Below are 15,000 nucleotides of genomic sequence, written 5' to 3'. Positions count from 1 at the left end.
GCGACTTGAACGAAGGATTGTTTGCCGACCAGCAATCGGATGGCAAGTTTGCGACGTGTAAGGGCGTTTTGGCACGCGGTGGTCGAGTCGGCCTGGGTAGCGACTCGCCCAACCGCTCGTATAAATATGGCAAGGCGTTGGAGCATTTGGCATTCATTCGAAGATGGACATTCGAACATGAGCATTCGGTGATCAAGAAAAAAGTGCGAAGTAGTGGAGCAGGTCGCAAAAGAGGCGCGGGCATATATGCACCCGCTCTTGGGCAAGCACACACGATACGCACAGGGTTCGGTTCTCGGGTGAGGGCGCGGGTAAGGAAGGCACCCGCCGTTCGGTGTGACACGGGGTGTCTCGGGTAGGTCGCCCGCCCGTCGTGGAAGAAGAAACGCGGAGGTGTCTCGGGTGACTCGGGTAAGTCGCCCGCCCGTCGTGCAACAGGAAACGCTGGGTGACTCGGGTGAGGTCACCCGCCCGTCGTGCAGCGGTAAACGAGGTTCGGTCGACGAGTACGGTTGGCAGCTTGTGTGAGGGTGCGCCCGCCCAGCTCGGGCAAGGAACTCGGTTGGCACACGGAGGTGTTGCCTATTTGTAAAATTGGCTAAGTATGAAACTTGGTGTTTCCCAAGTATACTTGTAAAGCCCCGTAAACATTGTAGAGTTGAATAATATATTGTATTCGGGCAGACTCATTGTTCAGGGAGTTGCCCCTCCCTTTACACTGTGCAATTGTGTTCTTCATGTATAATTGCTGATGATAATTGCCTATGCGTATGGGTGTTCATTGGCATAAAGGAAACATAATAATACTTGGTTGCGAAAAACAAACTAAGTAGACTAATGGTTAGGCGTAGTCCATGAACATAAGTATTGGTGAAAAGGAAGTGTTCGGTGGCGCCGCACCTCGCCAAGTACGGCTGAAAGGGTACTGTAGGCCTGGGGGCGTGACACGCGGGGTTCCCATGTCGCTCGCGCCGTGTTGGGGATGGCGCATGCCCCTTGATACCTGCACGATGGGCGAGCCACCGACGGAAGGCGCGCGGGCGACCCTTGTTGCGTGCCCGGATGAAAGAGGTGACCATGTGCGGACGAGTCAGGATGCGGGCAGGTGTGCGACGTGCGGCGACGGGTGTAATCGGCGAGGTGTTGGAGCCGACCCATGGGTGCGACGGTGCACACGAAGGGACGCGACGGTTCGTTGGAATGGGGCGTGTCGAGGTTATGTGGCAGGTCAGCCGGGCATGCATGTTGATGGAGCCGACCCTTGTTATCCTCGAGAGACACGGCCCTTGGGCGAAAGGATGCGTATAAGTAAGGAGGATGGCGTTCGACGAAGGGACATCGAACTCAGACTTCCACATCGCAGAACAAGTGCGAAGGAAGGAGTTGGGCGAAAACGGAAGGAAGAGAAGGACGCGGGTAAGAGGGCCGCACCGGCGGGCGGATTACAGAGGGCGGGTCGGGCTTGGTAGCGCGGACAGGCAGAGCGGGGCGGGTTACCGTCCGGGCAGGCAGGCCGCACTGCATGCGGGCCATGCGCCCTCACTATGGACCGCACCGACGGGCAGAGTTTGGGCGCCGCGGAAGGGAAATTCGGGCGGACAGGTTCGCAGTTCAGGTGTGGAGTTGTGTCGTGCAGGCCGCGGGCCAGTGCAGCACGACCACACGACACGACAGGTTGAAAGAATAATTGAAGAAGATAAATTTATGGTAAGTTATTTTCGCTGCATTGTTAAGAACACTTACTGGAAAATTGATCGAGTGTTGAAGTAGGCGCAGACCGTGTACTCAAGTATTGGTAAAAGGAAAAAGTACGGTGGTGCCGCACCCGCTTATGCGTGGTTGAAATACTACCACTAGGATAGGAGCGTGACATGGGGTCTCGCGGTCCCTCCTCGACAAAGGTCGCCAAATTGCGGGGTACCCGGGGATTCCATGTCCCGCCTTGTCGAAAGCATCCCAAGTGCAGGAAATTTGGGGTTTCCATGTCTCGTCGCGATGGAAATCGCCCCAGGTGCAGTAAACTTGGTGTACATCGAGCCTGCAACCTCACATCAAGAAAAAGGCTCGGTTGGTCAAGAGAATGAAGGTTTCTTCATTGGTAAAGGACCTCGCTAAGGATCAAAGGTTGGAGTCTCTTCTAGAGCTAGTCCACCATGGACTATCAAAAGTTGAAAGAAGGACAGAGTGCCAGGGAACGAAGCGCCGAAGAAACAAAGTGCAGAGAGGAGGAAGGACTCGACTTGTGCTTGGGGGATATTATTGTCAAGGGTCTAGGGCTTCGCAATGACCAATAAGAAACTTCAATGAGGGAAATTTACGAAAGCGTTTTCCTCTCTGAAAGAGAGAGAGAGAGAGGTTTTTCCCTGGCAGAGAGCCAACATCTTGTGTTCTTGTTCTTATGTTTTTGGCACCAGTTTGATGAAAGTAAACACACATGCATTAATAAGAAGAGAAGAAGATTAAGATAACATGATAAGTTGCAAAAGGGCTTCACAAATTGTTATCAAGTCTAGAAGAATCCCGCTATACCCCATTACCCCAGATTATTCAACGCGGTATCGGAGCTAAGGTGACACATCAAGGAAAGGGAATCTCAAGAACATCCGCAAGGTTGAAGCGTCAAGCCAAGAAGTCTCAATCACATCAAGGACAAGAAGGTCTACCATCTATCATTCCTCATGGAAGACTACAAAGCAAGAAGAAACGCCTTGTATAAAGGCACCTACAAGAAGAACAAATCAAAGAGGGACCTACATCAAGCTACACCATCTTGAAGAATGAAAGGCACTACGAGTCAAGTCATCAAGCAAGTCCATTTGAAGAAAGCAACTTGAACAACATCAAGATCTAAGGAAGGAAAGCCATCAAGTCTTCAAGAAGAAAGCAAGTTCACTACATCTCAAACACTATCAAGTAAGTATATGTCCCCTTCTGAGTATACCTCAGTGTCTTTTTGCAAGGAAAGTAACAAATTGGTTGGGGCCACTACATGTCCAAAGTCGAACGGTTTGGATGCCAAGAGTATGGACGCTACAAAAGGGAATTTCCTAAACTTAAGAAGGACAACAACAACAAGAGAAAAAGGGAAGAAGCTCATGTAACTCAAGAAGTGAAAGAAGACGACAAGAAGCAAAAGAAGGAAGATCCTCTTAGGACTAAGTCAACCTCTTTGCTTAAAGTCTTCTTTCAAAGGGGGTAGAGGTCTCATTGGGGGTCCCATTTATGGGATTCAAGAGAGGATGATATACATGCGAGAGCAGATGAAGCAAGAAAGGCTACACCAATCGAGGAGAACTATCAAATAAAGCCGCGATGATAAAAGCATAATCAAGGTGAGGTATGTATGCATCAAAGTTTAAGTCATGTCGCCATATATATTGATTGGGTCATGGGAAAAGTTCTAGAATCACGATCAAGAAGAAAAGGATCTCTTTCGCCAACGACATGCTCGGAGGCATGTGCTACAGTGGAGTAAAGGTCAACATGAAGAAGTGCTCTCATAAGGAGTATAAGTTGGTTGACCAATCAATCCAATAAGAAGCAAATGAAGAACATCGCGGTCACAAAGAATAACTATTTGACAAGATTCCTCAACATCTCTCGAAAGAAGGCACGACAACTCTGACAAAGGAAGAAAAAGATAAAGGACCCTTGACACCTACGAAGGCCTTGGAGATAGTAAGGTGCAGATAATCGATTCAACTCTACAAATATGTCATGATGAAGAGCAATATCACGATGAAGTCATGAAGGGCCACTAAATCAAAGTACGGGAACAAGCGAGTACAACTAAGCATCCATGTGATAAGTGTTATGAAGGATAGACAAGGTGACAAAGGAGTAGCTAGATGACAAAAAGGCCTTGATATATATCAAGAAGGCCACTTTCCACGAAGGGAGCAATGACATGACAAACGAGGGGGGAAGTGATCGATGGCCGGTACCCTGCCAAGAAGAAGTTCAAACAAAGACTTCATGACATCGAAGGAAAGAAGGAGATCAAGCAACTGAAGGACCCACGAAGAAGACGTTGTTGATGAATGGACAAGTCCATAGCTAAGAGGGAGTTCTAACAAGTTCCCAAATACAAAGGAGCTTGGGAAATTTCCTTGTCAGAGGAAACTTGGGCATGTCTTCCCCAATCAAGGGGAAGAGATAGACACAACATTCTTGTTTTCACTTGGCAAGAAATAACGGGAAGATTGGGCAATCATTTGGCATCTGATGCTCTTTGAGGATGTGTAGGGCACCCAAGAAAAGAGTAGGCAAGAGGAGCAATATTCTTTGAGGGATGGGAACCCAAGACAAGAATTGTCCTGGAAGGTCATACTCAGGGAACACCTGGGTGGGTATGTAGCTTTAGAGACAATGACCAAGGTGTTTATAAGCCATTGGCCTCACCAACATTGTGCTCTGGTATTATGAGAGATAAAGTTGTTAGTCAAGGCCTTGCTATGAACAATGTTGGCTAATATGATGCTATAACAGATGGGTTGCCAATCCAGTTTCTCTTATGTGAATTATTCAAGATTGAAAAATAGCCAAACACCTTGTAATGATTTACGAATACCTCCCTAATTGAGAGGGGGTGTACTTTTGATATTTTTATTTATTCAAGAAAATAAATAAATAAATATATATATATATATATATGTATATATATATATATATATATATATATATATATTATATTTGTCATTGAGTTTCTTGCTCATTGAAACAGGCCTAGCACATGTTAAAGTGTTATAAAGAGTCAAAAGAAAATGTTGAAGATATTAAGGGCATGTTACCCCAGGTATATTTATGTATTAGAGTCAAAGATATTCCTACCCTTGTGCCTTCGTTCGGGTCGTGCACCCATGGAAACCCCAAATTTAGTTCGGGGCGTGCACACATGGAAACCCCAAATTCCGTTCGGGCGGGTCGGGTCGTGTCGTGTGTGGGTGCCCGTGCAAACGCGTTCGGGCGAGTCGAGTGGGGTCAGGTTGTGTCGTGCCGTGCGTGGGTGCTCGGGAACATGTGGCCGTGCAAAAAATGTTAGGGCGTGACCACTCGTGTCCCTCATGCACGTTTGCGCGACCCGTTTGCCCGACGCTCCGTCGTGCCTTCCTTCGGGCGGGTCGGGTCGTGCCATGCGTGGGTGCTCGGGCACACGTGGCAGTGCCAAAATTGCTAATTCATGACCCCCCGTGTGGCTTCTACACGTTCATGCGGCCCGTTTGCCCGACACTGCCTTGTGCCTTCGTTCGGGTCGCGCAACCATGGAAACCCCAAATTTCGTTCGGGTTGTGCATAGAAGGAAACCCCAAATTTTGTTCGGGTCAGATCGTGTCGTGTTGTGTGTGGGTGCCCATGCAAAATGCGTTCGGGCGGGTCGGCTCGGCTCGCACAAGGCCGGTCGGGCCGTGTCGTGCCGTGTGTGGGTGCTCGGGCACACGTGGGCGTGCCAAAAATGCTAAGTCGTGACTGCCCATGTGTCTTCTGCATGTTCATGTGGCCCGTTTGCCTGATGCTCCCTCGTGCCTTCGTTCGGGTCGTGCGCCCACGGAAACCCGGAAATTTCGTTTGGGTCGTGCGCCCATGGAAACCCCAAATTTCATTCGGGCGGGTCGGGACGTGTCGTGTGTGGGTGCCTGTGCAAATGGGTCGGGTCGTGTCATGTCGTCTCGTGTGACGACACCCAGGGCACACGTGGCCGTATAAAAAATGCTAAGTTGTGAAGGGGGGTGGGCCTTGTGCACGATCGTGCCGCCCGTTTGCCCGAATCTCCCTTGTGACTTCGTTTTGGTCGTGTGTCGGAGCCCATGTAAACTCGTTCGAGTGGGCTCGTTTGCCGTGTAAACACTCGTTCGGGCGAGTCGTTTGCCCGGCTCTCCCTTGTCGGTTCGTTTCGGTCGTTCGAGCGCCCATGCAAAATCGTTCGGGCGGGTCGTTTGACGGCGCCCGTGTGAACTCGTTCGGGCGGGTCGTTTGAGGGCGCCCGTGCGAACTCGTTCGGGCGGGTCGTTCGAGGGCGCCCGTGTGAACTCTTTCGGGCGGGTCGTTTTCCTGGCTCTCCCTTGTCGGTTCGTTTCGGTCGTTCGAGCGCCCATGCAAAATCGTTCGGGCAGGTCGTTTGAGGGCGCCCGTGTGAACTCATTCGGGCGGGTCATTTGAGGGCGCCCGTGTGAACTCGTTCGGGGGGGTCGTTCGAGGGCGCCCATGTGAACTCATTCGGGCGGGTCGTTCGGGCGAGGGCCGTATCAAAAATGCTAAGTTGTGACTCGAGGTTGGATTTGTGCACGTTCATGCAGCTCGTTTACCCGACTCTCCCTTGTCGGTTCGTTTCGGTCGTTCGGGCGCCCATGCAAAACCGTTCAGGCGGGTGGTTTGAGGACGCCCGTGTGAACTCGTTCAGGCGGGTCGTTTGAGGGCACCCGTGTGAACTCGTTCGGGCGAGGGCGCACACGGGTGAACGAGCCCATATCAAAAATGCTAAGTTGTGACCCAAGGTTGGCTTTGTGCATGTTCGTGCAGCTCGTTTGCTCGGCTCTCCCTTGTCGGTTCGTTTCGGTCGTTCGGGCGCCCATACGAAATCGTTCGGGCGGGTCGTTTGAGGGCGCTCGTGTGAACTCGTTCGGGCGGGTCATTTGAGGGCGCTCATGTGAACTCGTTCGGGTGGGTAGTTCGGGCGAGGGCTGTATCAAAAATGCTATGTTGTGACCTGAGGTTGGCTTTGGGCACGTTCGTGCAACTCGTTTGCCCAGCTCTCCCTTGTCGGTTCGTTTCGGTCGTTCGGGCGCCCATGCAAAATCGTTCGGGCGGGTCATTTGAGGGCGCCCGTGTGAACTCGTTCGGGCGGGTTGTTTGAGGGCGCCCGTGTGAACTCGTTCGGGCGGGTCGTTTGAGGGCACTCGTGTGAACTCGTTCGGGCGGGTCATTTGAGGGCGCCGGTGTGAACTCGTTCGGGCAGGTCGTCCGGTGAGGGCCATATAAAAAATGCTAAGTTGTGACCCGAGGTTGGCTTTGTGCACGTTCGTGCAGCTCGTTTGCCCAACTCTCCCTTGTCGGTTCGTTTCGGTCGTTTGAGCGCCCATGCAAAATCGTTCGGGCGGGTCATTTGAGGGTGCCTATGTGAACTCGTTCGGGCGGGTCGTTTGAGGGCGCCCGTGTGAACTCGTTCGGGCGGTCATTTGAGGGCGCCCGTGTGAACTCGTTTGGGCGGGGGCGTATCAAAAATGCTAAGTTGTGACCCGAGGTTGGCTTTGAGCACGTTCGTGCAGCTCGTTTGCCCAGCTCTCCCTTGTCGGTTCATTTCGGTCGTTAGGGCGCCCATGCAAAATCGTTCGGGCGGGTCGTTTGAGGGCGCCTGTGTGAACTCGTTCGGGCGGGGGCCGTATCAAAAATGCTAAGTTGTGACCCGAGGTTGGCTTTGTGCATGTTCGTGTAGCTCGTTTGTTAGGCTCTCCCTTGTCGGTTCGTTTCGGTCGTTCGGGCACCCATGAAAAATCGTTCGGGCGGGTCGTTTGAGGGCGCCCATGTGAACTCGTTCGGGCGGGTCGTTTGAGGGCGCCCGTGTGAACTCGTTCAGCGCGGGTCATTCGGGCGAGGGCTGTATCAAAAATGCTAAGTTGTGACCCGAGGTTGGCTTTGTGCACGTTCGTGCAGCTCGTTTTCCCGGCTCTCCCTTGTCGGTTCGTTTCGGTCGTTCGGGCGGGTCGTTTGAGGGCGCCCGTGTGAACTCGTTTGGGCGGGTTGTTCGATCGAGGGCCATATGAAAAATGCTAAGTTGTGACCTGAGGTTGGCTTTATGCATGTTCGTGCAACTCGTTTGCCCGGCTCTCCCCTTTCGGTTCGTTTCGGTCGTTCAGGCGCCCATGCAAAATCGTTCGGGCGGGTCGTTTGAGGGTGCCCGTGTGAACTCGTTTGGGCGGATCATTCGGGTGAGGGCCGTATCAAAAATGCCAAGTTGTGACCCGAGGTTGGCTTTGTGCACGTTTGTGCAGCTCGTTTGCCCGGCTCTCCCTTGTCGATTCGTTTCGGTCGTTCGGGCGCCCATGCAAAATCGTTCGGGCGGGTCGTTTGAGGGCGCCCGTGTGAACTCATTCGGGCGGGTCGTTCGGGCGAGGGCCGTATCAAAAATGCTAAGTTGTGACCTGAGGTTGGCTTTGTGCACGTTCGTGCAGCTCATTTTCCCAGCTCTCCCTTGTCGGTTCGTTTCGGTCGTTCGGGCGGGTCGTTTGAGGGCGCCCGTGTGAACTCGTTCGGGCGGGTCGTTCGGGCGGGTCGTTTGAGGGCGCCCGTGTGAACTCGTTCGGGCGGGTCGTTCAGGCGGGTCGTTTGAGGGCGCCCGTGTGAACTCGTTCGGGCGGGTCGTTTGAGGGCGCCCGTGTGAACTCGTTCGGGCGGGTCGTTTGAGGGCGCCCGTGTGAACTCGTTCGGGCGTGTCATTCGGGTGAGGGCCGTATTAAAAATGCTAAGTTGTGACCCGAGGTTGGCTTTGTGCATGTTCGTGCAGCTCGTTTGCCCGGCTCTCCCTTGTCAGTTCGTTTCGGTCGTTCGGGCGCCCATGCAAAATCGTTTGGGCGGGTCGTTTGAGGGCGCCCGTGTGAACTCGTTCGGGCGGGTTGTTCGGGTGAGGGCCGTATCAAAAATGCTAAGTTGTGACCCAAGGTTGGCTTTGTGCACATTCGTGCAGCTCATTTGCCCGGCTCTCCCTTGTCAGTTCGATTTGTTCGTTCGGGCGCCCATGCGAAATCGTTCGGGCGGGTCGTTTGAGGGCGCCCGTGTGAACTCATTCGGGCGGGTCATTTGGGTGAGGGCGCGCCCGGGCGAGCGAGCCCGTATAAAAAATGCTAAGTTTTGAATCGAGGTTGGCTTTGTGCACGTTCGTGCAGCTCGTTTTACCGACTCTCCCTTGTCACTTCGTTTCGGTCGTTCGGGCGCACATGCAAAATCGTTCGGGCGAGTCGTTTGAGGGCACTCGTGTGAACTCGTTCGGGCGGGTCGTTTGAGGGCGCCCGTGTGAACTCGTTCGGGCGGGTCGTTTGAGGGTGCCCGTGTGAACTCGTTCGGGCGGGTCGTTTGAGGGCGCCCGTGTGAACTCGTTCGGGCGGGTCGTTTGGGCGAGGGCCGTATCAAAAATGCTAAGTTGTGACCCGAGGTTGGCTTTGTGCACGTTCGTGCAACTCGTTTGCCCGACTCTCCCTTGTCGGTTCGTTTCGGTCGTACGGGCGCCCATGCAAAATCGTTCAGGAACGTCGTTTGAGGGTGCCCGTGTGAACTCGTTCAGGCGGGTCGTTCGGGTGAGGGCACGCCCGGGCGAACGAGCCAGTATCAAAAATGCTAAGTTGTGACCCGAGGTTGGCTTTGTGCACGTTCGTGCAGCTCATTTGCCCGGCTCTCCCTTGTCGCTTTGTTTCGGTCGTTCGGGCGCCCATGCGAAATCGTTCGGGCGGGTCGTTTGAGGGCGCCCGTGTGAACTCGTTCGGGCGGGTCGTTCGGGCGAGGGCGCACCCGGGCGAATGAGCCCGTATCAAAAATGCTAAGTTGTGACCCGAGGTTGGCTTTGTGCACGTTCGTGCAGCTCGTTTGCCCTACTCTCCCTTGTCGCTTCGTTTCGGTCGTTTGGGCGGGTCGTTTGAGGGCGCCCGTGTGAACTCGTTCGGGCGGGTCGTTCGGGCGGGTCGTTCGGGCGAGTCGTTCGGGCGAGGGTGCGCCCGGGCGAACGAGCCCGTATAAAAAATGCTAAGTTGTGACCCGAGGTTGGCTTTGTGCACGTTCGTGCAGCTCGTTTTCCCGGCTCTCCCTTGTCGGTTCGTTTCGGTCGTTCGGGCGGGTCGTTTGAGGGCGCCCGTGTGAACTCGTTCGGGCGGGTCGTTCGGGCGAGGGCGCGCCCAGGCGAACAAGCCCGTATCAAAAATGCTAAGTTGTGACCCGAGGTTGGCTTTGTGCACGTTTGTGCAGCTCGTTTGCCCGGCTCTCCCTTGTCGCTTCGTTTGGGTCGTTTGAGGGCGCCCGTGTGAACTCATTCGGGCGGGTCGTTCGAGCGAGGGCGCGCCCGGGTGAATGAGCCCGTATCAAAAATGCTAAGTTGTGACCCAAGGTTGGCTTTGTGCATGTTCGTGCAGCTCGTTTTCCTGGCTCTCCCTTGTCGCTTCGTTTCGTTCGTTCGGGCGGGTCATTTAAGGGAGCTCGTGTGAACTCGTTCGGGTGGGTCGTTCGGGCGAGGGCACGCCCGGGCGAGGGAGCCTGTATCAAAATTGCTAAGTTGTGACCCGAGGTTGGCTTTGTGCACGTTCATGCAGCTCGTTTGCCCGGCTCTCCCTTGTCGCTTCATTTCAGTCGTTCGGGCGGGTCATTTGAGGGCGCCCGCGTGAACTCGTTCGGGCGAGGGCGCGCCCAGGCGAGCGATCCCGTATCAAAAATGCTAAGGTTTGACCGGAGGTTGGCTTTGTGCACGTTCGTGCAGCTCGTTTGCCCGGCTCTCCCTTGTCGCTTCGTTTTGGTCGTTCGGTCGGGTCATTTGAGGGCGCCCGTGTGAACTCGTTCGGGTGGGTCGTTCGGGCGAGGGCGTGCCGGGCGAGCGAGCCCATATCAAAATTGCTAAGTTGTGACCCGAGGTTGGCTTTGTGCACGTTCGTGCAGCTCGTTTGCCCGGCTCTCCCTTGTCGCTTTGTTTCTGTCGTTCGGGCAGGTCGTTTGAGGGCACCATGTGAACTCGTTTCGGCGGGTCGTTTGGGCGAGGGCGCGCCCGGGCGAACGAGCCCGTGTCAAAAATGCTAAGTTGTGACCCGAGGTTGGCTTTGTGCACGTTCATGCAGCTAGTTTGCCCGGATCTCCCTTGTCGCTTCGTTTCAGTCGTTCGGGCGGGTCGTTTGAGGGGGCCCGTGTGACCTCGTTCATACGGGTCGTTCGGGCGAGGGCGCGCCCGTATCGAAAATGCTAAGTTGTGACCCGAGGTTGGCTTTGTGCACGTTCATGCAGCTCGTTTGCCCGGCTCTCCCTTGTCGCTTCGTTTGGGTCGTTCGGGCGGGTCGTTTGAGGGCGCCCTCGTGAACTCGTTCGGGCGAGGGCGCGCCCGGGCGAACGAGCCCGTATCAAAAATGCTAAGTTGTGACCCGAGGTTGGCTTTGTGCACGTTCGTGCAGCTCATTTGCCTGGCTCTCCCTTGTCGCGTCGTTTCGGTCGTTCGGGTTCCCATGCAAAATCGTTCGGGCGGGTCGTTTAAGGGCGCCTGTGTGAACTCGTTCAGTCGAGGGCACCCCCGGGCTAACTAGCACGTATCAAAAATGCTAAGTTGTGACCCGAGGTTGGCTTTGTGCATGTTCGTGTAGCTCGTTTTCTTGGCTCTCCCTTGTCGCTTCGTTTCGGTCGTGCGGACTCCCTTGCAAATTCGTTCGGGCCGGGCCGCGCACGGGCCAACTAGCCCGTATCAAAAATGCTAAGTTGTGACCCGAGGTTGGCTTTGTGCACGCTCGTGCAGCTCGTTTGCCCGGCTCTCCCTTGTCGCTTCGTTTCGGTCCCGTGGGGGCTCATTCAAACTCCAGATGATACCAGCGACGGGATTTCTTTCCGTGTGAAAGGTGGGTTGGTAATTGAGTTGTGTTTTCGCGTTTGCCTGAACGATGGCCTTGGGTCGTTTGTAGGGCGGGCGATTTTCATCTTCTCTCCATCCCCACTCGGTAGCGCATGAGCGGTAATGTTGGCCAGGCTCGGCCTGGGAGGCATATGTGAACAATTCCCGTTCTGCTCTCCAAGTTCTTGGAGTTGTATGGGCTATTGTGGTGTGGCTCCCTAGCTCGTCTTGGTCCCCGTATGCCCCTTCAGAGATACTAGCGATAGGTTTTCATTCCGTGTGAAAGGTGGGTTGGTAATTGATTTGTGTTTTCGTGTTTGCCTGAACGATGGCCTTGGGTCGTTTGTAGGGCGACCGATTTTCATCTTCTCTCCATCCCACTTGGTAGCGCATGAGCGGTAATGTTGGCTAGGCTCAGCCTGGGAGGCATATGTGAACAATTCCCCTTCCGCTCTCCAAGTTCTTGGAGCTGTATGGGCTGTTGTTGTGTGGCTCCCTGGCTTGTCTTGGTCCCCGCGTGCCCCTTCAGAGGATACCAGTGACAGGTTTTCTTTCCATGTGAAGGGTGGTTTGGTAATTGAGTTGTGTTTTTGCGTTTGCCTGAACGATGGCTTTGGGTTGTTTGTAGGGCCGCCGATTTTCATCTTCTCTCCATCCCCACTCGGTAGCGCATGAGCGGTAATGTTGGCCAGGCTCGGCCTGGGAGGCATATGTGAACAATTCCCCTTTCGCTCTCCAAGTTCTTGGAGCTGTATGGCATGTTGTTGTGGGGCTCCCTGGCTCGTCTTGGTCCCTGCGTGCCCCTTCAGAGGATACCAGCGACAGGTTTTCTTTCCATGTGAAAGGTGGGTTGGTAATTGAGTTGTGTTTTTGCGTTTGCCTGAACGATGGCCTTGGGTCGTTTGTAGGGCAGCTGATTTTCATCTTCTCTCCATCCCCACTCGGTAGCGCATGAGCGGTAATGTTGGCCAGGCTCGACCTGGGAGGCATATGTGAACAATTCCCCTTCCGCTCTCCAAGTTCTTGGAGCTGTATGGGCTGTTGTGGTGTGGCTCCCTGGCTCGTCTTGGTCCCTGCATGCCCCTTCAGATGATACCAGTGACAGGTTTTCTTTCCGTGTGAAAGGTGGGTTGGTAATTGAGTTGTGTTTTTGCGTTTGCCTGAATGATGGCCTTGGGTCGTCTTGGTCCCCGCGTGCCTCTCCAGATGATACCAGCGAAAGGTTTTCTTTCCGTGTGAAAGGTGGGTTGGTAATCGAGTTGTGTTTTCGCGTTTGCCTGAACGATGGCCTTGGGTCATTTGTAGGGCCGTCGATTTTCATCTTCTCTCCATCCCCACTTGGTAGCGAATGAGCGGTAATGTTGGCCAGGCTCGGCCTGGGAGGCATATGTGAACAATTCCCCTTCTGCTCTCCAAGTTCTTGGAGCTGTTTGGGTTGTTGTGGTGTGGCTCTGTGGCTCCTCCTGGTCCCCGCATGCCCCTCGAGATGATACCAGTGACAGGTTTTCTTTCCGTGTGAAAGGTGGGTTGGTAATCGAGTTGTGTTTTCGGGTTTGCCTGAACGATGGCCTTGGGTCGTTTGTAGGGCGGCTGATTTTCATCTTCTCTCCATCCCCACTCGGTAGCGCATGAGCGGTAATGTTGGCCAGGCTCGGCCTGGGAGGCATATGTGAACAATTCCCCTTCCGCTCTCCAAGTTCTTGGAGCTGTATGGGCTGTTGTGGTGTGGCTCCCTGGCTCGTCTTGGTCCCCATGTTCCCCTCCAGATGATACCAGCGACAGGTTTTATGCCCGTGTGAAAGGTTGGTTGGTGATCGAGTTGTGTTTTTGGGTTTGCCTGAACGATGGCCTTGGGTCATTTGGAGGGCGGCCTATTTTCGTCTTCACTCCATCCCTGCTCGGTAGCACATGAGCGGTAATGTGGGCCATGCTCATCCCTGTCCCTCTTTCCCATCCCAACGATAAGAATGTTGAAAGTTTTCTCGACGCTCCTTTGAGCCTTCGTTGTTGCGGGTCCGAGATGGAAGCCCCAAAACTACGTCGTTGCCTATGTCGCTATCGTGCCCGTCGGTTGTTGCGAATAGAGAATTTTGATTGGGCTGGGCAGCCATTTGTGGCTCCATTGAAATTGGCTCCTCGCTATATTGTTCACCTCCTCCCTATTTGGTGTGGAGGGTTTTTCTTTTCGTGTGAAAGGTGGGTTGGTTATTGAGTTGGTTTTTCGGGTTTGCCTCAAGAATGGCCTCGGGTCGTTTGTAGGGTGTCCGATTTTCATCTTCTCTCCATGCCCACTCGGTAGCGCATGAGCGGTAATGTTGGCCATGCTTGTCCTTGGAGGCATATGTGATCAATTCCCCTTCTGCTCCAAGTTTTGGGAGTTGTATGGGTTGTTGTGGTGTGGCTCCTTGTGATGGCTAGCCTCTTCATTTTTCGGCTGTTTATGGTGACGGTGTCTTGTGCTTGTAATCTTTCCATGTTGGCATTGTCAGTTGAGATGCATACATTTAAGAGGGACGTGGAAGGGTTTTGGTTGTAAACCACCTACCCTCCCTCTTTCTTGCTTTTTCCATCGGGCGATGTGAGGCGCTGTTCTCCTTGTTGTAAAGTCAAGGGTTGGCATTCCTTTCAAAGTGCACATCGTTCGTGGTTGCGTTGGCTTTGAGGTTTTGATAGATGTGTTTTCCCATATGTTTGATCTAGGGGTCGGCTTTTCCCTTGCATCTTGCATGTGTGGCAGGCTTTTGCGGTTGGAAATGTTAAGTCACAAATTTTATGGGCATTTGTTGTTTTAATTGTGTATGCGCTTGTGGTCCAATGGGGAGGAGGCTTGCTACTATAGTCATCGACGGTGGGGGCTATTTGGAAGAAGGATTTCAATGTGGAACGCTTCAACCTCCCTCCTTTGCGTGGAGGTGGCCGTAGGGGAAAATTATTCATCGTCCGGTTGGTAAAGCTGTGGGAAATCTCCTAGGTTGCCTGTACGTAGGGTGCGTGGGGTGCGGAGCTGCCCTATCCCTCCTCCTGTTCGGATATGTGTCCTTGTATTGTGTAGCGAACCTCTTGATTTGCATTTGCTTCCTTCCTTTGCCTTTGCATCGTGGTCTGCCGCAGCGGTCAAGTGATCGAGGTCCACCGTCAGCTGGTGCGGGTGGACTCCTAGGTGGCCTCGGTGCGTGGCATGGAGGGTCGGGGGGCATTTCTAAGAGAGAGGTTGTGGGCTCGGTTGGTCTTCTATTTGGAAGAAGGATTTCGAGGTGGAATGCTTCGACCTCCCTCCTTTGCGTGGAGGTGGCCGTAGGGGAAAATTATTCATCGTCGGGTCGGTAAAGCTGTGGGAAATCCCCTAGGTTGCCTGTACGTAGGGTGCGCGGGGTGCGGGGCTGCCCGATCCCTCCTCCTGTTCGGATATGTGTCCTTGTATTGTCTAGCGACCCTCTTGATTT

Source organism: Pinus tabuliformis, chromosome 7 (assembly GCF_031772625.1).
Source record: "Pinus tabuliformis cultivar Carrire ecotype Pingquan chromosome 7, CPIR1, whole genome shotgun sequence".
In the NCBI taxonomy this organism is placed as follows: Eukaryota; Viridiplantae; Streptophyta; class Pinopsida; order Pinales; family Pinaceae; genus Pinus; species Pinus tabuliformis.
This window is presented reverse-complemented; position numbering follows the sequence as displayed.